The sequence below is a fragment of the Nelumbo lutea genome, chromosome 1 (assembly GCF_056320005.1).
Source record: "Nelumbo lutea isolate HS-2025 chromosome 1, American lotus-T2T, whole genome shotgun sequence".
Classification (NCBI taxonomy): domain Eukaryota; kingdom Viridiplantae; phylum Streptophyta; class Magnoliopsida; order Proteales; family Nelumbonaceae; genus Nelumbo; species Nelumbo lutea.
The window spans coordinates 67,375,646-67,397,456 of record NC_142684.1 but is presented as its reverse complement, the minus strand read 5'-3'; the positions used below and the strand labels follow the sequence as shown (position 1 = coordinate 67,397,456).

Here is a 21,811-nt window from a genome sequence, read left to right as displayed (position 1 = left end):
CAACGTGTAACCATCATGAAATAGTTTTAATAACATTAAAGATATCACTATGGAATGCCACTTTGTTCATATTTGACGTTACAACAATTTCCATAAATGCATCATAGGTTTGTAACTTTTACATTTAAGTTCAATTCAAACTCTATTTTCCGATTTTATTTTTATAATATACAATATGTATTATATATTTCAATAAATAAATCATTTAAATTTTATTTAAATAATATAACTTTAAAATTTATAATATTATTTAAATATTTCAGTAACTAAATATATTAAATGAAAAATATTACGAATAGATAAAATAATTATATAAAAAATATTTAATGTTATGCAATAACTTTCAAATAAATAAAATTTAAATAATAAAAATTACTTTTAAATATTTTGTTGTATTTAGTTCAAAATTATTGTCTTTATTGTATTTTTATTAGTTATTTATTGTATAATTGTGTATTTTTGCTATAAATTGTCAATAATTATTGGAGACTAAATTATTGTTATTTATTGAAAAATAGACTATTAATTTAGCTGAAATTAGGAGTGTTCACAGGTTGGTTCGGTTCAGTTGTAGATTGTTTGGCCAACCAAACTAACCTAGTCGGGTTGGGGAGTTGGTCACTTAGCTTGAAACTGACCAACCATTAGTGAAATCTAGCCAACTCAGGTTGTATCAATTTGGATCGACTTTCGGTTTAGCCGGTTGGTTCAAGAGATTTAAAATTAAAATAATTAGATTTAAAAAATTAAATTTAAAAATTACAATGGTATTATTAAAAAAATAAATTAAAAAGTTTAAATTTACAATATAAAATATTTTAGACTAAGAAATATGGGAATTTACAAAATAAAATATATATCTTTGGACAGGTTTATTCGATTTTGGTCAATTTACAAATGGCCAAACTTAAAGTGACCCAACCCGATCGGGTTGGGACATTGTTGAACCGAAGCTGAATAGAAATATTAGAAATCCAACCAACTCAAGTCAAGTTGGGTTCAGTTGATTGGTTTCAATGATTTTACAAACAACCCTAGCTAAAATTAATCATTATTATTTTTGTATTGCAAAAGAAAAGATTAAAAGTAATATATGAAATATAAATAATTTTAATTATTTAACTTTAACAATTGTCTACTCTTACGTATTTATATTGTTTAACTTTCGCTTAACAAAGCCCATGCAATGCACGCATCCCCGCTAGTATATATTAGAATAAGGATGGCCACGTCATATGGATTTTTTTCCCAAAGCCAATTTTAGAGGGGTTTCATTCTTCCCTTTCAAATCTTCTGAAGTTGCCACCTCAGCATGACAATCTTCTCTTTTTTTTTTCCAAAGAAATAGGAATAGATTGTGATAGGATAGGAAATCAGGATCCATCTGAATTCAAAATCATGATAAAATAGGAAACATGACCGACTATATTCTCTCTCTGCTCTCTATCTATCTATCTGTCTATCTCTCTTGCAGTTTCCATCATTTCTTTCTATTCTCTCTTTGAAAGCGTTTTTTTTTCGGATTTTGAGAGGGGGGAATGTTGGTCAATGGGATTTTGGTTCCCATTAACCAAGAATCCCATGTTCTTTTTTCAGATTTATGTGGGGAAATCATTTCTTTCTATTCTCTCATTGCAAGCATTCTCTTTGCATGCTTGTATTGCAACTTTGATGAAACAGGGGGCGGAATGGTTCAAGTATGTCTTCCATACAATTTTTTTCTCTCTTTTTTGTAATATTATATGAAAATCCAATTCTAATGGGACATGCGAACTGATACATGGTTATGGTTATAGATGTAAATCAAGTGATGTTTAGGGCCAATTTGCATCTACTATGTTTTCTCGAGCAAATATTGTATATGTAAATCGGGTGAAGATGAACTTTTCGATTGGGTCCAAGTTGGATTTATAATATCCTACCCAGTCCATTAAAGATTAAACCAAAGTGGTGTGGCATAAGTTAAATGGACAAGATTCGATGTGGATATGAGCACAAACCCACCTATATCTAGCCCGTTTTAAAAAATAAATGTTTTTAATAATTACTGCTGATTTAATTAACAGCATTTAATAAATCAATTAAATAAATTAAATTTATACTGTTAAATAATTAAATTAATAATTAATAATTATTAGTATTAATTAAACTAACGCTGTTAATACTTACTCTTAATACCATAGATCAATAAATTAATATTGTTATTAATAAAATATTAATAAATACAATATGTTAATTATATTAATACTGTTAATATATTACCAAATGTATTTTTATTAATAAATACTGTTAATAAATAAATACCATTAGTTATTTTTTTATTTTTTGGTAATATTTCAAGTATTTTTTTTGGTCTTTTTAAAGTATTTACCTAAAATATTGTTAATAAATATAATTATTGTTAATAATTAGACTTATTAATAAATACTGTTATTTTTGTTAATTTTCGGTAATGTTTAAAGTATTTTTGTTAATTTTTAAACTAAATACTATTAATAAATACAAGTCCTAATAAGATTGTTAATTAACAGTAAAAAGTACCAAAAAATTCCATCACTATTTATAGTAAAAATAAGTCGAATTTACCAAAGGTTACCAGAAATAATATAATAGTGTTTATTTTAGCTTCTTTTGAAAACCCTTTTTGTACTTTTAAGTAATTTTAGTAATTGATAAAGTATTTTTGGTAATTTTTTATAATTTTTAAGTAATACTGCTAATAATTTAAAATCCATTAAATATTGTCTATTAATACTATTGGATTGCCAAAAGTATTTTCTAATAAATAATGTTAATAAATATAAATTTGATAAATGTTATTACTAAAAATTACCAAAAATACTATAATTTTGGAAATTTTTTTCATACATAATATAACTGTATTTATTTATGATTATTTTTAAATTATTTTTGAGTTCTTTTTTGTAATTTTTGGTAATATTAAAGTATTTTTTTGTAGTTTTGGTATTTTTTAAAGTGTTTTTGGTAATTAATAAATACTGTTAATAAGAACAGTATTTACCTAAAATATTGCTAATAAATATAATTAGTGTTCATAGTTTCTGTTATTAATAAATAATGTTAATAAACATAAATTTATTAAATATTTTTATTTTAGTAATAATTAAAAACAAAGGTCTTTATATAATCATAAAAATCACCAAAAATAATAGACTATAGCTTTGGAAAAAAATTACTTTAAAAACATAATATAACTGTATTTATTTATGATTATTTTTAATTATTTTGAATAATTTTCTGAGAGCAAATGCCCCATATACATATCTCAGCGTGCATTGAAAACATCTCCTGGAGATATTTTTAATACACGGTTGAGATGTGCTGTATGACGTTTTTGGGTGCATTATCAGATTTGAATTCATCGCCATGCACGTCCCCATCATAGTCCTCACCTCACCAGCCTGCCTGGCGTTGTTCGAGTTGTATTCACTGATTTACTTCTTTTAACTAACCAAGTAACCAAACCATGGTTAGTTTCAATTTTCAGTTTACTTAACTCAATAAATGAAATGTTAATAGAATAAACCTCGAAGTTTGGTCAAAATACGAATATACCCCTAAGCCAGTAAACCTTAATGCGGTTATGCAATTGCCTTTGATCTTTTCTTTACGTTTTGTCACCGACTAACCGCTTATTGTGCATAAAGCTCAACTTGATCATTTCATCTAAAAACAGGTCGAATACTTAACAGCTCACTCAGATCAATAATAAACTTTTTCTGTGCAAATCTTGCAAGCAAAGTACGATATCATAGCATTAGCATGGAAGGGAAATGCACGTACATAACAAGATACGATATTTCTATTCACTGCACTTGTCTATTAGCTGCCTTGATTTCTGATCAACAGATGCTCTCCCACGTGATGACTGATGACGTGAAACGTGATCCGGAGCCGCTTTTTCATTATTTTACCAAAATTAATTGAATTGAAGCTAAAACAACACAGTTCCCTTTGTTTTGTTATTGTTTTTCCGAAATTACCAAAATCTCCTCCGCTTACTGCTACTGAATGGTGACTACTGACTACTACTAACCCCACCCCAATTCTCAAACTCAAAATTAGGGTGTACATGAAAAATAAAAAAATCGAAAAATCGAATCAAACTAAGAAAATTGAATCAGAAAATGTGATGAATTGAATCAATTGATTTGGTTTTGGTTTGGTATTTTTGAAAAAGAATTAGAATAATCCATTCTCGTTTCGACTCTAAACCCCTATTCCCATAAAACAAACGGGCCATTAATTGATTAAACTATGTCCCCGTTATACGACTCATCCCATTCCCCCATGACATTCTCAATAATAAATTTTTTCCCTTACTAAATCGAAAATAAAACTCACCATTACACTAATTTTTTATTCTTTCTTTTTTTTAAGGCGCATTAGAATAGAGAGTCTGATCTAGTAATCTCATTGGACCCCAAAATGAAGAGCCCCCGTATACATGTTCCATGATAATCAGGACCAATCATTGAATGGATCCCACCCTAGATTTGGCGCGAATAAAAGAAAACCAAATTTGTGACATGTTAAGCTTCCGCGGGTCCACGTCCATGCATTCAGTATTTCAGTGTCAGTGATGGAGTTGGGTTCGGATCTTTTGGTAAGTTGAGGCATTCCTCCCTCCCATGGCCCCACCACGAGGTCAAATTCCCTCTAAGGCTGTCTTGCTATAAAACTTCTGTAATAAGAAGTATGGAACTTTATTTGGCAATTGGCATGCAGCTTTCACCGTGGGCCGTGTCGAACGCCACAATACCAACGAAGTGGCCTTACTCGTAATTCTCTCTAATTTGTTGGACATTTCTCCAGTTACCTACTCCAGATCTCCACAACTTACTCGCTCATTACTACCAAGTCTTGTCTCTCCGTTCCACTCAACTTTTTAAGTCCAAGTCCTACACTCCCCCATCATCCCCCAGCCAGCTTTCTTCTTCTTCTTCTTCGCTCAAATAATGCAGCTCTTCCCGGCGGCCACCGAAACAATAGTTCTCTCTCTCCTCCTGCTTTTAGCCGGGGTCACCGATGCACACAATATCACGAGCATCCTAGAAAAGAACCCCGATTTCTCGATCTTCAACCAATTTCTAACTCTCACACACCTCGCCGTAGAGATCAACCAACGCGAGACCATCACGGTCTGCACAGTCGACAATGGCGGCATGTCAGACCTCCTCTCCAAGCAGCTCTCCATCTACACCATCAAAAACGTCCTATCCCTTCACGTTTTCCTCGATTATTTTGGTGCACAGAAGTTGCATCAAATTACAAACGGTACGGCCTTGACTGCCACCATGTTCCAAGCCACTGGCTCCGCCCCGGGCTCTTCTGGTTTCGTCAACATTACCGATCTCAAAGGCGGTAAGGTCGGCTTTGGCGCCGAATCTAACCACGGCAACCTAGACGCCACCTTCGTCAAATCTGTAGAGGAGATCCCATACAACATCTCCGTCATCCAGATCAGCAAGATCATGGCATCCGCTGAAGCTGAAGCCCCCACTCCAGGCCCCAGCCAGTTAAACCTCACATCTCTAATGTCAAAGCAAGGTTGTAAGGTTTTCGCAAATACGCTAGTGGCTTCCGGAGCTGAGCAAACGTTTGACGACAACATTGTAGGAGGGTTAACGGTGTTCTGCCCCACTGACCAGGCGTTTAAAGATTTCATGCCCAAATACAAGAACCTAACGGCGGATGGGAAGAATTCGTTGCTGCTGTATCACGGAATTCCAGTTTACTATTCCATGCCAATGCTGAAGTCGAATAACGGAGTTGTGAACACGTTAGCGACGGACGGTGCCAATAATTATGATTTCACAATTCAGAACGACGGCGAGTTGGTGACATTGGAGACGAAGATCGTGACGGCCAAGATAACAGGGACGTTGCTGGACAAGCAGCCTGTGGCGATATACACGATCGACAAAGTGTTGGTACCGAAGGAGTTAGTCAAGGCTTCGCCAACGCCAACGCCGGCTCCAGCACCGGCGCCTAAGGTTGCTAAGTCTCCCAAGGCACCGACGAAGCATGCACCACCACCGCCACAGGTACCAGAGTCCATGTCCCCGGATGGTGAACCGGCTGATCAAACGGTGGCTGACGACAACGGCGGTGTTAGATTTAACGGTGCGAGATGGACTGTAGCGGTTTTGGGTGTGTTGCTACTGACTTTGTTGATCTAGGTTTTTTATTTCTTTCTTTTTTTCTTTTTTTTTCGATAACAGGTGTAGGGTTGATTTGAGTGTGTAATTTTTGTGCCTCTGAACTTTTTTTTTTCTTCCCCTTTAGAAATAAGCGACACCTGTACCATGGGGTCGTTTTTTACATTTACCATTGTTTGTATTTATGATTTAGTGTTTGGTGGATTTTTTTCTTCTTCCTCTTTCTTGAAAAAACAAAAAACTTCTACGAATGTGAATAATAAAATTATGTCATAAAAATCTTATAAGTTTGTTCTTTAATTCTATTTCTCTTGAGTTTGTGAAGGCGTGATGGACGGGAGTGGATGAATTAAACCGGATTAGCCGGCAGGGGCAGGGTTCCTACTCCTGAGGATTGTGTCGGCTTTCGAGTAACTTCTGCTCTGAGACTCCGATTTCTTGGCCCAATTTCAACCTGAAGAGTATTAAATTATTTATTATAGTTTTTAATTTTAGACATCTCCAGTACGGTGGTTGTGATTGTATCCGAAGAAACAATTAAAATAATATAAAAAAAAAGGCTCAATTGATCACTCCCTCCGTTCTTTGTCTGTTAGTCAATCAATCAAGAATCCAAAGATCCTATCACCGGTTCATTGATTTGCTTATTGTGGTATTAACTATTACGTGGAGGTTGAACGTTTAATAGAAATTATGCTGAAGGCAGTTGGTTGTTTAAACATGTTGAAGACTTGTACACCTGACCGATTCATTTGTCCAAACTCGAAAAAAAAAAGATCATTTTGATTTATCCAAGTGTACAAAATCCCGCATTTGCATATTAACATGAAGAGAATTTGTTTAAAACTGATGAGTTTTCAGTATTTCTTTTAAATTCATCATAACTTTTCAAAATATTTAAAACTCGCCATCTCATTAAGTTTTTATTTTCTAAAATTCATCTTTTGTGTACCATTAGTGTTTATTAACAGAGGTGTCCATGACAGTATATATAACAATTTTTGTGACTAAATCACCCTTGAAAGGCGAGTTAGAGGAAAAGGGTCTTTTTCATTTTTTAATTTTCATTTTTTACATTTTAGTGTTTTTTATAATTTCTAATTTTTTATAAGTTCTGTTTTTTACATTTTTCTATTTTCTACAATCTATAAGATTTCCTGTATTTTTTGTTATTTATTTGCAAGTACTGTGTTTTTCTACAAATTTTATTTTCTGATTTTGTTTTTCAATTTCTATAGTTTCTATAATTTGAAAATAATTTTTTATTTTGTGTGCAATTTCTATAATTTTTTTTATATTTTTGCAATTTCTGTGTTTTTATGTATTTTATATTTGAAAATATTTTTTGAACTTTTTCCTTTTTTTCATATCTAAATATTAAAATATATGTTTATATTTTATGTATGTATATATTTTATATTTTTCTATGAAGGTTAAAATAGTAATATATTAACAACCGTTAGTCTCTTTAACATCAAGTTAGTGACAGTGAGTTTTAGACATGTTGAAAAGTTGTAGTGAGTAATAGAAATGTTGAAAACTCATGGTGAGTTTTTGACAATTTCCCTAACATGAACAACATTCACTTTTAGGAAAAGGATAAAATACAAAAACCTCCCCTGAACTTTCTGACAATCATAAAAATCTCTCTTATAGTTTTACTTTAACAAAAATCTCCCTAGAATTTGACAAAAACCTCTCTTCTATCACAAATCTAGACAGAAAACCGATAAATTTATGAAATTGCCCCTGATTAATCGTTAGGGCGTCATTAAAATATTTCAAATACCAAAATTGCCCGTACTTATCCAATAGGATCGTCTGTATCTGTATGTGACACCATTATCGTTCATGAACTTCAACCCTTCTACAATATCAATAGTGATTCTTATAACAGTAACGGTGGAGCAAAAGTTTTTCTTGGATAATAGATAGCTGTTATGAAGAAAAAAACTTTATAGAAAATCTGTAGTTTTGTTTACGAAACAAAATAGAGACTTCAAGCTGCAGTTTATAGGAAAACCAAACTTCCCTAACTATTGAAGAAGGAAAGAAGTGAAACAAGGACAAACAAAGTTCCCACTTGTAATAAAACAAAAACTAGTTCCAATCCATAATTGTTCATCATCAATAATTAAAAAACCCACAAGCATTATCATAATTAAATAAGTAAACACAAACCTAGAGAGATTAAACAATCAAAGAAGAATCACATACTTCTATTATGAATTCAGTTTTCTTGAGGAAAATGCTTAAAAGACAGAAAAAGAAAGAGAAAGAGAGATTCATCTCTCTGGAACGCCTTTAAAGCTACCAACAACTCAAATCAACCAGTGAAAGAGAAAGTAGTAAAAGAAATTGGAAAGAATATTCTATCTTTTTCTCACCTCAAGAACCGCCATCCATCATACAAGCTTAACCTCAGTTAAACCACAGGAAACCATCGATTCCCAACATTGTGACAGCTTCAATGCTTTTACTTTGAGAGAAAGAGAGAATTAAAACAAAAGATCCGAGCAGATGAAAAGGGAGAAAGGAGGAAAAACATAACAATAAGCTGCCAAACTCTCTTTTCTTCTTGTTTAGAAAGACATTATAGAGGATTATAATCATTGCTGGAAAGGTTTAGAATCCATCATATGGATGGCCAAACCATACTAGATGGCTGTGCAAAATTTCAAAATTTTTTCTAACCCTTACGGGAACCGATTTCTTGGTGAATTTGAAAATTGAATTTTCCAGATTGATCTTACATTGAATCAGATTAGATCTCAAACCAAACAAAGAGGGTGATATATACCTCATATAAATTCTATAGATACAGATCTTAAGGTGGAAGTTCACGCCTCTATTGAAGATGGCGCAATGTGTAGGTGAAACCGGTTCAGCAACATTGTTTTCAGTAAACTGTGATCCAACTTGCTTAAATCGAATGAGGTAAGTGAACCTGATTTTCTTTTGAGGTTTTCTTGCAAAAACAAAGAAGAAAACAAATCTAAGTCAGTTCTTGAAAGCCTAGGTCGTGATAGGGTTTCTTGGAAGACAAAATAGAAGAAGAGAGAACAAGAGAGAGTAGTGTTCTAATCCGGTTCGCCTCTTCTTCTTCTTTTATCTCCTTATGGAACACTCTCTTAATCAAATTAAGAGATTATCAAAATCTAATTTGGATCTGGACTCTATTAAGAGATAAGCCTTATCCTCTTAAGAGGATGGGTGATCTATACCCATTTCCAAATCCAAATTCGACCCAGAGCAAGTTGTCATGTGACAACTTACTTAATCTTATTAATTATGGGCCTTAGGCCCATTTACTTCTAAGGCTCACGGCCTAGGATGTTGCATGGCCAACTTAGGCTTGATTTATATGGTGTGGGACCCCACAATGACCTCACATAAGTCTACATGGATTTGGCCCAACCTCTGTGAAAAGGCTTGGCGAATCACTGCTTAATGCAATGAATCCTTGAGCACATCATTATGGGCTCAATATGAGCCAAACATTTACAGTTAAGTGATCATTGAATTCAACTATCCTATGAAGACCCAAGGATAATGGACTTAAGTAAGATAAAGCCCATCAGGTAATCAACCCTATAATGGTCTCTTACACTTAATCTCTTGGCTCATAATGATCACAACACTGTCTGACAAGGTAGGACATCTCCCCTGTTCGCAAGGTACAGTGTGACACTTTTTGCTCGGATGGATCCCGACAATTAAAACCTTCTACAAATATTTTTTAAAAAACATTAATATATATATATAATATTTTGCAAAATCAAATTTCAAACACATTTTAAATTCATTGCCGATAGTTTAAGTTTCCATTAGAGAGTGTACACCCTATCATTCACTTTCTCCAACAAATGGACTGATCCTATCACTATGATCACCCAATCAAGTGAATTCTCAGACTACCCCCAACATATCTAAGTTTTGAACCTTGATGGATCTCATTGATTGGCATATCAAAGACAACTCAATCCAGCACCTAGTGTAGTACCATAATTAAGTCCGAGGTTATGTATAACTTTTCAATTTTGCCCATCAATCTCCATGGTCCAGGGCATAACTAGAAAATGATTTAGGTTCAATGTTTCATCCAAACACACAATGCATGTGCTTTGGGTCTAACCCTGTTTGTTGAAACAAGCTACCCCAACTTCTTTGGTAGCACATTAGTGTCAACCTTAGTAGGATAGACTCCCCAAGTCTATCCAACGGTTGAGAATATTCTAAACTAACACGAGTCTCATAAGTGTCCAGTTTAAGGGGTAAATACACAAAAATATACCAATATTAACATGAAATAATAATGTACTTTTATTTATTTATAATAAATATATATGTACATTAATTTGATTGGAGCTAAGGGCATACACTATCTAACAACTCTCACTTGCACTTAGATCCAATCGGGTATAAGCCTTAGTGCCATACTATCTACGTGTTTCGCAAACACTTTCTATGTCAACAGCTTAGTCAACGGGTCTATCACATTTTCCGTTAATGCTACATTCTGAATCTAGATGCCTCCTCTACTAACAATCTCCCGTAGAACCAATGCTGTGTCAAACAACAATGGAATGGGTGATGTGGTACAACTCCAAATTACCAGATGAATTTCTTCATCCATAGTGCTATTTGGTAGCCTCACTTTAGCGATGTGCTTGGCCTTGATCATGGACTAGTTTTCTAATTCACTACACAGGACCCCAAATGTATTCAGATATCTATATACACGACCATCTGTAGTGAACTTCCATAAAAAATAAGACAATAGTCTTTGGTCCTCCATACGTACTTTAGTATGTTTTTCACAATAGTTCAATGCTCTTGTCCTGTGTTAGATCGGTATCTATTTACAACACTAATGGCTTAAGGAATGTCTGGTCGTGTGCACAACATAGCATACATGATGCTCCTTATGGCTAAAGCATAGGGGACCTCTCTCATGTCCTCTATCTCCTTAAGGGTCTTAGGTAATATTCCTTTGGAGCCTAAAAGGAACGAATCCCTTCTTAGAGTTCTACATGTTGTATCTTTTGACAATCTTGTTAATATAAGTAGATTAGGACAATCCAATTATCCTTTTCGATCTATCTCTATAGAGTCAAAGTCTTATAATATAAGAGGTCTCTCCAAGATCTTTCATGGAAAATTGCTATGAAAGTCATACTTTCACCGTAGTCAATATTCCTACATCTTTCATGGAGGGTTCATTCAAAATTTACTCAAAATCAAATTGTTTGGCTATTGAGTCAAACCGGGTGTTCCAACTTCTGAAGTTCGTTTGACTATTGGGCAAAATTTCAAAAATTTCCCTCTCTCCCATGTGGGAATCACATTCTCTATTTTAGAAAACTGCATTTTCAAGGATCAATCTTGAACCTAAACTGAACCAGATCTGAAACCAAAAGGTAGGAGAGGGATATACCTGATACAGAATAATAGTAACTCCCAACGAAGGTGTTCACGCCCAAGGAGATTACCAAAGACTGCTCCCACTGAAGATGACACAACGTAGGGTGGAGCAGAATCAACAGGATGGCTCTTCAGCAAAAACCTTATTCTTCACCAAGAATCTGATGGAGAGTGAGTGAGCACGATTTCAGATCACCTTTTCTGCCAAAGGTGAAATCAAGAACCCTTCTTGATTACTCCTACAGGTGGAGATCGAACTGGTAATGAGGGCAATAGAAGGAGAAGGCAAGAGCAGAAGATGGTGTCAGTTCAACTATATGTTGTCTTCTCTCTTGAATCAGTAAGACTGAAGGATGAATTGGGGTTCTCCTAATCCCATTAGGAGTTTCCTAATCCAAATCTTGTATTTGGATCTGGACACTCTTTAAGAGATAAGGATAATCCCTTATCTTTTCTGTAGATAAAGATCAACCCTCATAATCTAATTACGAGTTTCTGAATCCAAATCTTTAATTGGATATGGACTCTCTGAGTAGATAGGGACAATCCCTTATCCTATCTGCTGATCTAAATTCCAGAACCACCCCTCTTTAATTAATCTAATTAATCCAGTTCGAATTGGGCTTTAGGCCCATTAAGTCCATGTGCTCACTTATCCTCCAAACTGTTGCCCAGTTGGATATCCTTGTATGGCGTAGGATCCAAACATTGATCTACACATCAGCCACATGGGTTCAGCCCAGCCTCTGTTACAAGGCCTGGCCGAATTCACTGTAGGTGACAATGAACCCCTGAGCTCAAAACCATGGGCTCTTAATGGGCTTAACATTTACACTAAATGGTCATTGGGTCAAGCCACCTTATAAAAACCAAGGACTGTGGGGAGATGCAAGATTAGCCCATCAGGTATTACCCTCAATGGTGTTACACTTAACCTCTTAGCCCATAATGATCAAACACTGCCCGACAAGAGAGGACCTCTCCCTCGGCTACAAGGTATAGTGCTGCACTCTCTACTCTTATGGATCTCGGGAATTAAAACATTTTGAAACCATAATATATATATATATATATATATATATATATATATATATATATATACATATACGTATATATATAAATATATTTTGCAAAACAAATTTCAACGGTTGAAATCGGTTGCAGGCAGCTTTGGTTTCCATCAAAGAGAGTGCATCCCCGATCATTCACTTTGTCTGACAAAGGGGCTGATTCGATCACTATGATCACCCACTCAGATGAATTCATGGACTATCCCAACATACCCAGGTTTTGACCCCCTCTAAGGATCTCACTGATTGACATATCAAAGACAGCCCAATCCGACACCTAGTGCAGTATCATAATCGAGTCTAGGGGTCAAGTGTAACATTCTAGTTTTGCCCATCTATCTCCAAGGTCCAAGGCAATATTGGAATTTTGGTCTGGTTCAGGGTTTCAAGAAAACCCACACTGCATGTACCTCAGGTCTCACCCTAGCAGCTAAGACAAGCCACCCCAACCAACTTGGTGGCACATCAGTGTTAGCCTTGGTAGGATAAATCTCCCCAGATCTATCCAACAACTGTGAAGATTCTAAACTAACACGAGTCTCATATGTTTCCAGTTTAAGGGTATTTCGTAGAAACACACCATAATAACATGAATCAAATATGTACTTTATTCATTCACATTAAATGTTATAAGGTACATCATTCTGATTGAAACGTAACCTTATCCCCACTGGATTTCCTATAAACACAGGGCTTATCTGAATTTTGCTCAAAGTCAAACTTTTTGATGGTAGAGTCAAACCGGATGTTCCAACTCCTAGAATCTTGCTTAAGTTCATATATGGATCAGTTTAATTTACATACCACGTGGTCCTGACCCGCAGCTATGAAACCTTGCGGTTGCTACATATAGATATCTTCACTAAGATCTCCATTCAGGAACGCAGTTTTGACATCCATTTGCCAAATCTCGTAATCATGGTATGTTGCTACAGCTAGCAAGATCCTAATGGATTTAAGCATGACCACCAGCAAAAAAGGTTTCCTCATAATCGATTCCCTCTTTCTAAGTGTACCCTTTCGCCACAAGACGAGCTTGTAGGTCTCAACCTTACCATCGGGGCCCTTCTTCGTCTTATAGATCCATTTGCAACTAATTGCTTTTACCCTAGGGGGCGGATCTACCAGAGTCCAAACTCCATTGGTCTCCATTAAGTCCATCTCAGCTATGATGGCATCTACCCACTTCAAAGAATCTATGTCCAACATAGCTTTCGTATAAGTCACAGGATCCTCCTCACTGGTCGTGGCTTCCACCAAGTAACTATCTTAGTCATAGCCGAAATGAATTAGAGGCCTGGAAACCCGGGTAGATCTTCTAGGGTTGGTCATTACCTGGAGTTTGTGGGACATCTCCCACTACCCCTGAACTCTCCTCATCAAGAATAACTTCTTGACGATGATTGTTCAGGATGTAATCATCCTCCAAGATATGGGCATTTCGACTACAGAACACCTTTTGTTCTCTTAGGTCAAAGAATAGGTAACCCATAGAGCCTTTGGGGTAGCCTATGAATAGGCAACGGTTGATCTTGGATTCCAATTTGTCCGCATTCATTCTTTTAACATGTGCCGGACAACCCCAAATCTTCAAGTGTCTCACACTTGATTTCTTACCGGTCCAAAGCTCATAGGGAATCTTCGGAACTGATTTGGTTGGAACCCGGTTCAGTACGTATATCATATTCTCCAATACATATAACCCCAAAAGGATATGGGTAACTCTGAGTGTTCGAGAAGTGATCGGACCATATCCAATAAAGACCGGTTCCTCCCCTTTGACACACTGTTTAGTTGTGGTGTAGCAGGACGAGCTAACTATGATACTATCCCATTGACCTTCAAGTAGTCCCTGAATTCGTCAAAGAGATACTTGCCTCCTCGATCCGATCAAAGGGTCTTAATTTCTCTCCCTAACTATTTCTCAACCTCTTGTCTGAACTCCTTGAACTTTTCAAATGATTTAGACTTGTGTCTCATTAGGTACACGTAACAATATCGAGAGTAATCATTGGTGAATGTTATCAAATAAACGTGCTGGCTACGTGTCCTAACACTCATGGGACCACATACATCGGTATGTATAAGGTCAAGCGTGCCGGTACATCTTTCAGGCTTACCGTTAAATGGCCATTTCATCATCTTACCATGAAGGCAAGGTTCACAGGTTGAAAGATCTTTTACAGTTAGAAAATCCAAAGGACCATCCTTTCCCAACCTCGTGATGCGATCTATGTTAATATGGCCAAGTCGGTAATGCCATAGGCACATGGGATTAACTGTATCACAGGTTTTTTTCTTGGGGATATCATCTGACATAGTTTTGGTTATGTTAGTTTCAAGAGAATGATGGAGAACATAGAGACCATTCTCAAGTTCTCTGTATGCGAGGATTTTCTTATTTCTTTTAATAGTAATCGTGTTACTAAAGAAAACAGAATATCCATCCGCACACAGTTTCGAAATAGAAATTAGATTTTTTCTCAAATTCTGTACATAAAGACAATCTTTTAGTACAATAATTCATTCTCTGAAAATTAATTCTACAATTCCTATAACTATAGCTGCAACACTTGCAAAAGTCCCCAAGTAAAGAGTCACTTCTCTGGTCACTCAGTCTTTTGCTTATCCTGAACCCCTGTAGTGAGTTACACGCATGAGTCGAAACCCCAGAGTCAACACACTAGGTAGTAGAAGTTACCAACAAATTGGATTCTTTGACAAAGGATTCGAAATTACTTTATTTCTTAGAATCCAGGTACTGAGGACAGTTCCTCTTCTAGTGGCGGGCCTGCTTGCAGAAGTGACAAGCATCTGATGCATTGTCCTTCCTCTGCCTCTTGGACTTAGTAGCATTCTTTTAAGGTTTTCTCTTTGCCTTCCTCTTCTTCTTGCCCGATTTGCCGGTTTCAAAAAGCATGGCAATGGGCTCATCCTTCTTAATCAATTCCTCGTCCCTTTGCAACATACTGTTGAGTTTCTGAATTCTAACGTTTAGCTTGTTCATGTTATAGTTCATGATGAACTGATTGAAGGAGAAAAAAAATTTAGGATGGCATCCACTTTCGTGACATGGTCAAGCCCGGATCCAAGAGCCTTAAGTTCATTGATATAACCCATCATCTTAAGACAATGGTCATGAACCTGCTGGTTCTTGGACATCTGTGTGGTCATGAACTGCTTCAAGACCTTCTGCCGAGTAGAACGATTCTGCTCTTCGTACATTGTCTTTAAACTGTTCCAGGATATCCTTGGACAATTCGATCTGATCGAACTGTCATTGTATTGGATTATCTAAGGATGCTATGATGTAGCAGCAAGTTAGAGAATTTTTCTCTTCCCATTCCTAGTAGTCCCTCCTACGGGCCTCAGAATCCCTCTCACTCGGATGCTTTGGGGCAAGATTTTTAGCTACTTTGTCCAATTTTTCTGATGTCAGGACCAGCATAAGATTACGGTACCAGTCAACATAGTTAGGGCCCTTAAGTTTGTTGTCATCCAACAATTTTGTGAATTGTCTGCTTGCCATTTCTGATAAAAAGCATACATTAGTCCACAACCTTATTTGATTCATGTTATCTACATAGATATGGCTTTTAATCTATGTTCGATTCCCATTTGTTCATCTCTGAGATTTTCCTCTTATCTCAGTGACGATGACAGCGAATTATGTCTCTAGAAATGTGGAAAATCACATAGGGTGCATGGAGCTAACTATTTCAGCCGCACAACTCCACCAACATTCTATGAATGATCATATCCACTCATCTTATGAGCTTTCCCTTTGGCCTCTATCAGACAAGGTTCATTGCCATTTTAGGTTAAACATTTCTGTCCAGTGAGTGCTCACCCATCATATTCGTGAACGCCAAGGTACCGTGAGAGAGTCCTCCGTTTTAAGATAGGCCCCTCCCACATCGGTCTATAACGCCCCTATCATCTTATGAAACAATCCAACAGATCCAACAGCAAATGTATAAGCCAATTTTATGGTGCGTTTCCTCATTACTAAAGGACTCATCTTCATGCTAATGATGGAATGCTTTTAGAGAGTTCATCATATGAATCTCCCTATCACATGCACTCATATTTTAGTAGAGGGTACAAAATTATTACGCCCTACTTTAATTTAGGTCAAACCAAAGTGGCTCCCATTGACTTTCATAAAGTCAAATTTAGGTGGGCCCTAAATGGTTAGGGATCTGCACAATTCCTCTTGGGAAGGTGTGGGACCCACCACGAAGAGAGATCATCCAATGATCTTATGGACACCATGGAAATGATGTGCATTCAGCCATGGTGTGCGCTAGAGCCACTATTGTATCAGCATGAGCCAAGTACTTATGGCCAATGAACGTTGCACATCACACATCCATACATCACATGCAGAAACAAAATTGATCCAATCAATTAATATCTGTAAAACCCATTATTAAAGCCCATAATTATCCATAATATTACTGATTAATATTATCTAGGTATATGGGCTGAATTGCAAATAGCAGTTCGGACCATATAGCTTTTATGTAGTAAATCGGCTAAAGCAAATTTAACACATTAAAACTAGGTTTTACAGGTGTGGGCGGAATTACATATTGCAATTAATCATCAACTCTTAGACCCAAGAATGAAAAATTAGGGCTAAGAATAGCCCCCATCGAACCACAGATTCGGTCCAACTAGTTTGGTCTAATCTGGTTCGAATGGGTATAGGGTTTGATTTTTAATTCAAGATTTAATTAAGATTATGATATGAAATTAAATTACTGATAAAAGACATTCAAGAATCAATACAAGGGGTTGTTCGTAGATCTGCTACTCTGCAAAACAGATGTTAGTTCACAGTTTGTAATTTCTCAAACTACAATCACAGATAGTTGAACCCTAATCTGTGAAACTACTTCCTTCTACGCAATCAGCTTCGAATTTGAATTGAATAAAATAGAAAACCCTAATCTCTCTCCCATGTGGGAATCACATTCCCTATTTTAGAAAACTGCATTTTCAAAGATGAATCTTGAACCTAAACTAAACCAGATCTGAAACCAAAAGGTAGGAGAAGGATATACCTGATATGGAGTAATAGTAACTCCCAACAAAGGCGTTCATGCCCAAGGAGATTACCAAAGACTACTCCCACTGAAGATGACACAGCGTAGGGTGGAGCAGAATCAACAAGATGGCTCTTCAACAAGAACCTGATTCTTTACCAAGAATCTGATGGAGAGCGAGTGAGAACAATTTCATATCACCTTTTATGCCAAAGGTGATATCAAGAACCCTTCTTGATTGCTCCTACAGGTAGAGATCGAACTGGTAATGGTGACAATAGCAGGAGAAGGCAAGAGCAGAAGATGGCGTCAGTCCAACTGTATGTTGTCTTCTCATTTGAATCAATAAGATTGAAGTAAAGCATAACCTCGTTATTAATTAGCCTTCTACTTTTAATGTATTACATGCATAAGTGGAAGCCCTAGAGTCAATACATCATGATGTAAAAGTGACTAACATATTGGTTTCTATGACAAGAAATTTGAAATTACTTTCTTTGTTCTTGCGAGATTCTAGATATTGAGGACAATTCATCTTCTAATACTAGTCTACTTGTAGAAGTGGCATTCATCTAATGACTTGTCCCTCTTCTGCTTTTTTGGTTTGTCTCCATTTTTCTGATGCTTCTTCTTAACCTTCCTTTTCTTCATACCAGATTTGCCACCTTCAACAAGCATGACTATCGACTTATCCTTCTTAATCAGTTATTTAGTTCTTTGCAACATAATGTTGAGCTCCTGGAAACTAACTTTTAACTTATTCATGTTGTATTTCATGACAAGCTGATTGAAGGACGAGGGTAGAGAGTTCAGGACGACATTAGTCTTGGTGTCATTGTTAAGTTGGGAGCCAAGAGCCTCAAATTCATTCATATAACATATCGTCCACATGACATGATCATGAACTGGATCGATTATCCTCGTGGTCATCAACAACTTGAGGATAGAATTATCCAAGGAGGCTATCTCATAGATGGTTTTTATACTATCCAGGATATCTTTGCAGATATCAATTTTGACAAATTGTCTCTAGATAGAATTATCCAAGGAGGCTATCTCAATGACGAGGACATAGTTCATGTCCCTAGAAATATGGGAAATCACATGTGCATGGGGCCAATTGTTTCAACTGCATAACCCCATCACTTTCCGTGAAAGATCACATATCCGCCTATCCAATAAGCTTTCCCTATAGCCTCTATCAGACAATGTTTATTGTCATTTTAGTTTAAACATTTCTAACTGGTAAATGCATGCCTATCATATTGGGAGCCCCAAGGCACTGTGGAAGAGTATTCCATTTTAGGATAAGCCTTTTCTATTAGTCTATGATGCCCATATCATCTCATGATGCAATCCCATTGACTGTCTCAATGAAATGGATAGCCCAATTTTGTGGTGCATCTCCACCCACCAATTCAACCCATTTTCATTCTAATGATGAAAGGCATTTAAAGATATCATCTTATGGCACTCCCTATTTCATTGTACTTATATTAATCATGAGGGAACATGTATATTAGTCCCATTAGGTCATACCATAGTGGCTCCCACTAACTTTCATAGTCATAGTCAAATGAGCCCTTAATGGGTTAGGGTTCTCATGAGGTTCCTCTTGGGAAGGAAGCTAATGAGGGGGCCCATTTGAAAAAGAGACCATGCAATGATCCATGGGCATCATGACAATAATGTGCATTCAACCATGATAATCATAGAGAGCCACATAGGTCAATATACGGTTCAAGCACTTATTGCCCATGAACAAATCATATCCATTCAACACATCTCATACACATACACAATTGATTCATATCAATTTAAAACTTGTGAAACCCATATCCATTTAGATTAGCACATAATCAGTTCGTCAATGGACCAAACTATCTAATAATTTTATCTTGATATATAGGATCAACTGCAAAAAACAGTTCAACCCATATAGTAGTCAATGCTGAAATGGGCTAGTCTTGCTTTGATCTAACATAAAATGTTTTTTTAAGTATAGGCTGAATTGGTCCATGGAATGGGCCAACAAACCCCTGGCCTAAGTCGATTTTTGATCACTTAAATAGTGATCCTAGGGGTTGTGATCAGACCCCAAAGAACCATATGTTCGGCCCAACAAGATTGAACCAAAACTAGGCCAGATCGGCCTAGGGTTTGGTGTCCAAAACATGCATCAGTTCACATAGGTAATGATATGAAATTCTCAGTTATGATTCACAATAATATCTGTAATTAAATAGCAGATAATCAGAAATAAACGGCTATGGCTAATAGTGTGATGGTTTTTCAAGTATAGGCCATAGGCCCATTTACTGCTAAGAATCCCGACCCATGATGTTGCATGAACAACTTAGGCCTGATTTGTATGGCATGAGACCCAACAATGACCTCACATAATTCTACATGGGTTTGACCTAGCCTTTGTGAAAAGGCTTGGCTTAATTCATTGCTAAATGCAGTGAACCCTTGAACACATCATTATGGACTCAATATGAATCCAACATTTACACCTAAATGATCATTGAATTCCGCCATCCTATTAAGACCCAAGGATAATGGACTTAAGTAAGATAAAGCCCATCAGGTAATCAGCATTGTAATGGTCTCTTACACTTAAAGGACTTCTTCCTTGGTTTCAAGGTACAGTTTGACACTCTTTGCTCGGATAGATCACAGGAATTAAAACATTTTTCAAACATTTTTCATAAAACATTAATATATATGTATCGTAAATATATTTTGCAAAATCATATTTCAAACATAGTTGAAATTTATTGCCGATAGTTTATGTTTCTATAAGAGAGAGTGAAAACCCTATCATTCACTTCGTCTGGCAAAGGGGTCGATTCTATTACTATGATCACCCACTCAGGTGAATTCTCAAACTACCCCAACATACCCAAGTTTTGACCCTTAGTGGATCTCACTGATTGGCATATCAAAGACAACCCAATCCAACACCTAGTACAGTACCATAATCAAGTCCAGGGTTATATGTAACTTTCTAATTTTGCCAATCAATTTCCATAGTCCAGGGCATAATTGGAAAATGGTCCGAGTTTAGTGTTTCATCCAAACACACACTACATGTGCTTTGGATCTAACCCTAACAGTTGAGACAAGCTGCCCCAACTTCTTTAGTAGCACATCAATGTTAGCCTTGGTAGGATAAACTCCCTAAATCAATCCAATGGTTGAGAACATTCTAAACTAATACGAGTCTTGTAAGTGTCTAGTTTAAGGGATAAATACACAGAAACCTACCAATGTTAACATGAAATAGTAATGTACTTTTATTTATTTATAATAAATGTATCTGTATATTAATCTTGTTGGAATTTAGGGCACACACTGTCTAACAATCATATACACACGAAATAGTGAAAGATGATTAAATAGGTTGAGGAAACTAACTGAAAGTAAGTGCTTTGTCCACATTAGAGCACTGAAATCAATTCATAAGCCACGTTTTTGTAACTCTTTAGCTCCTCTCTCTGTTTCCCACTTATTTTGCTCAAAGAAAATTTAACGAAAAAAAGCGAAAAAAAGGCAAGGATAAAAAGAAAGGAAGATACTTGAAATGTTGGTATGGTGAGACCCTCATACTTCTCGTTTTCTAGTAAGAACCCCAAGAAACTTCAAACAATTGGATTCAACAAACAAGGAAGGCCATGTTCGTTGGTTCGGGGTAGGTTAGACTACAGTGACAGGTTAGGTTTTCTTCTTCCCCATCTTTTGTTTCTTCCTCTTCTCTCTATTTTCCCTTCCTTTGTTTCTTTTGACTGTCATTGCAACTCTCAGCAGTGGTGGTCTGCTTTCTCCTCACTACTCCCTTTTCTCTCTCATTTTCCCATTCTCTTTCTTCCCTCTGTTTTACTCTCTCTCTCTCTCTCTCTCTCTCTCTCTCTCTCTCTCTCTCTCTCTCTCTCTTTGCATCCCCCCAACAATGTATTGGGTCTCCTTCCCTTTTGCAACAACAGTTAAGGCGACGGCCGAGCCTTTCCCCTAATAACCCCCATTTTCATCACCTCTTAGCAACTTCCTCGTATTCACTTCTCCTCTTCACCTCTCATAACCC

General features: G+C 36.2%; 1 pseudogene across 1 annotated transcript; it reads left to right on the top strand.

Annotated features, from left to right (window-relative positions):
- The first annotated feature begins 4,858 nt into the window (after nt 1-4,858).
- Nucleotides 4,859-6,482, top strand: LOC148875057 (fasciclin-like arabinogalactan protein 2 pseudogene; annotated as a pseudogene). The gene has a single exon (XR_016105115.1). The product of XR_016105115.1 is annotated as a fasciclin-like arabinogalactan protein 2 pseudogene (transcript).
- Nucleotides 6,483-21,811: the final 15,329 nt, after the last annotated feature.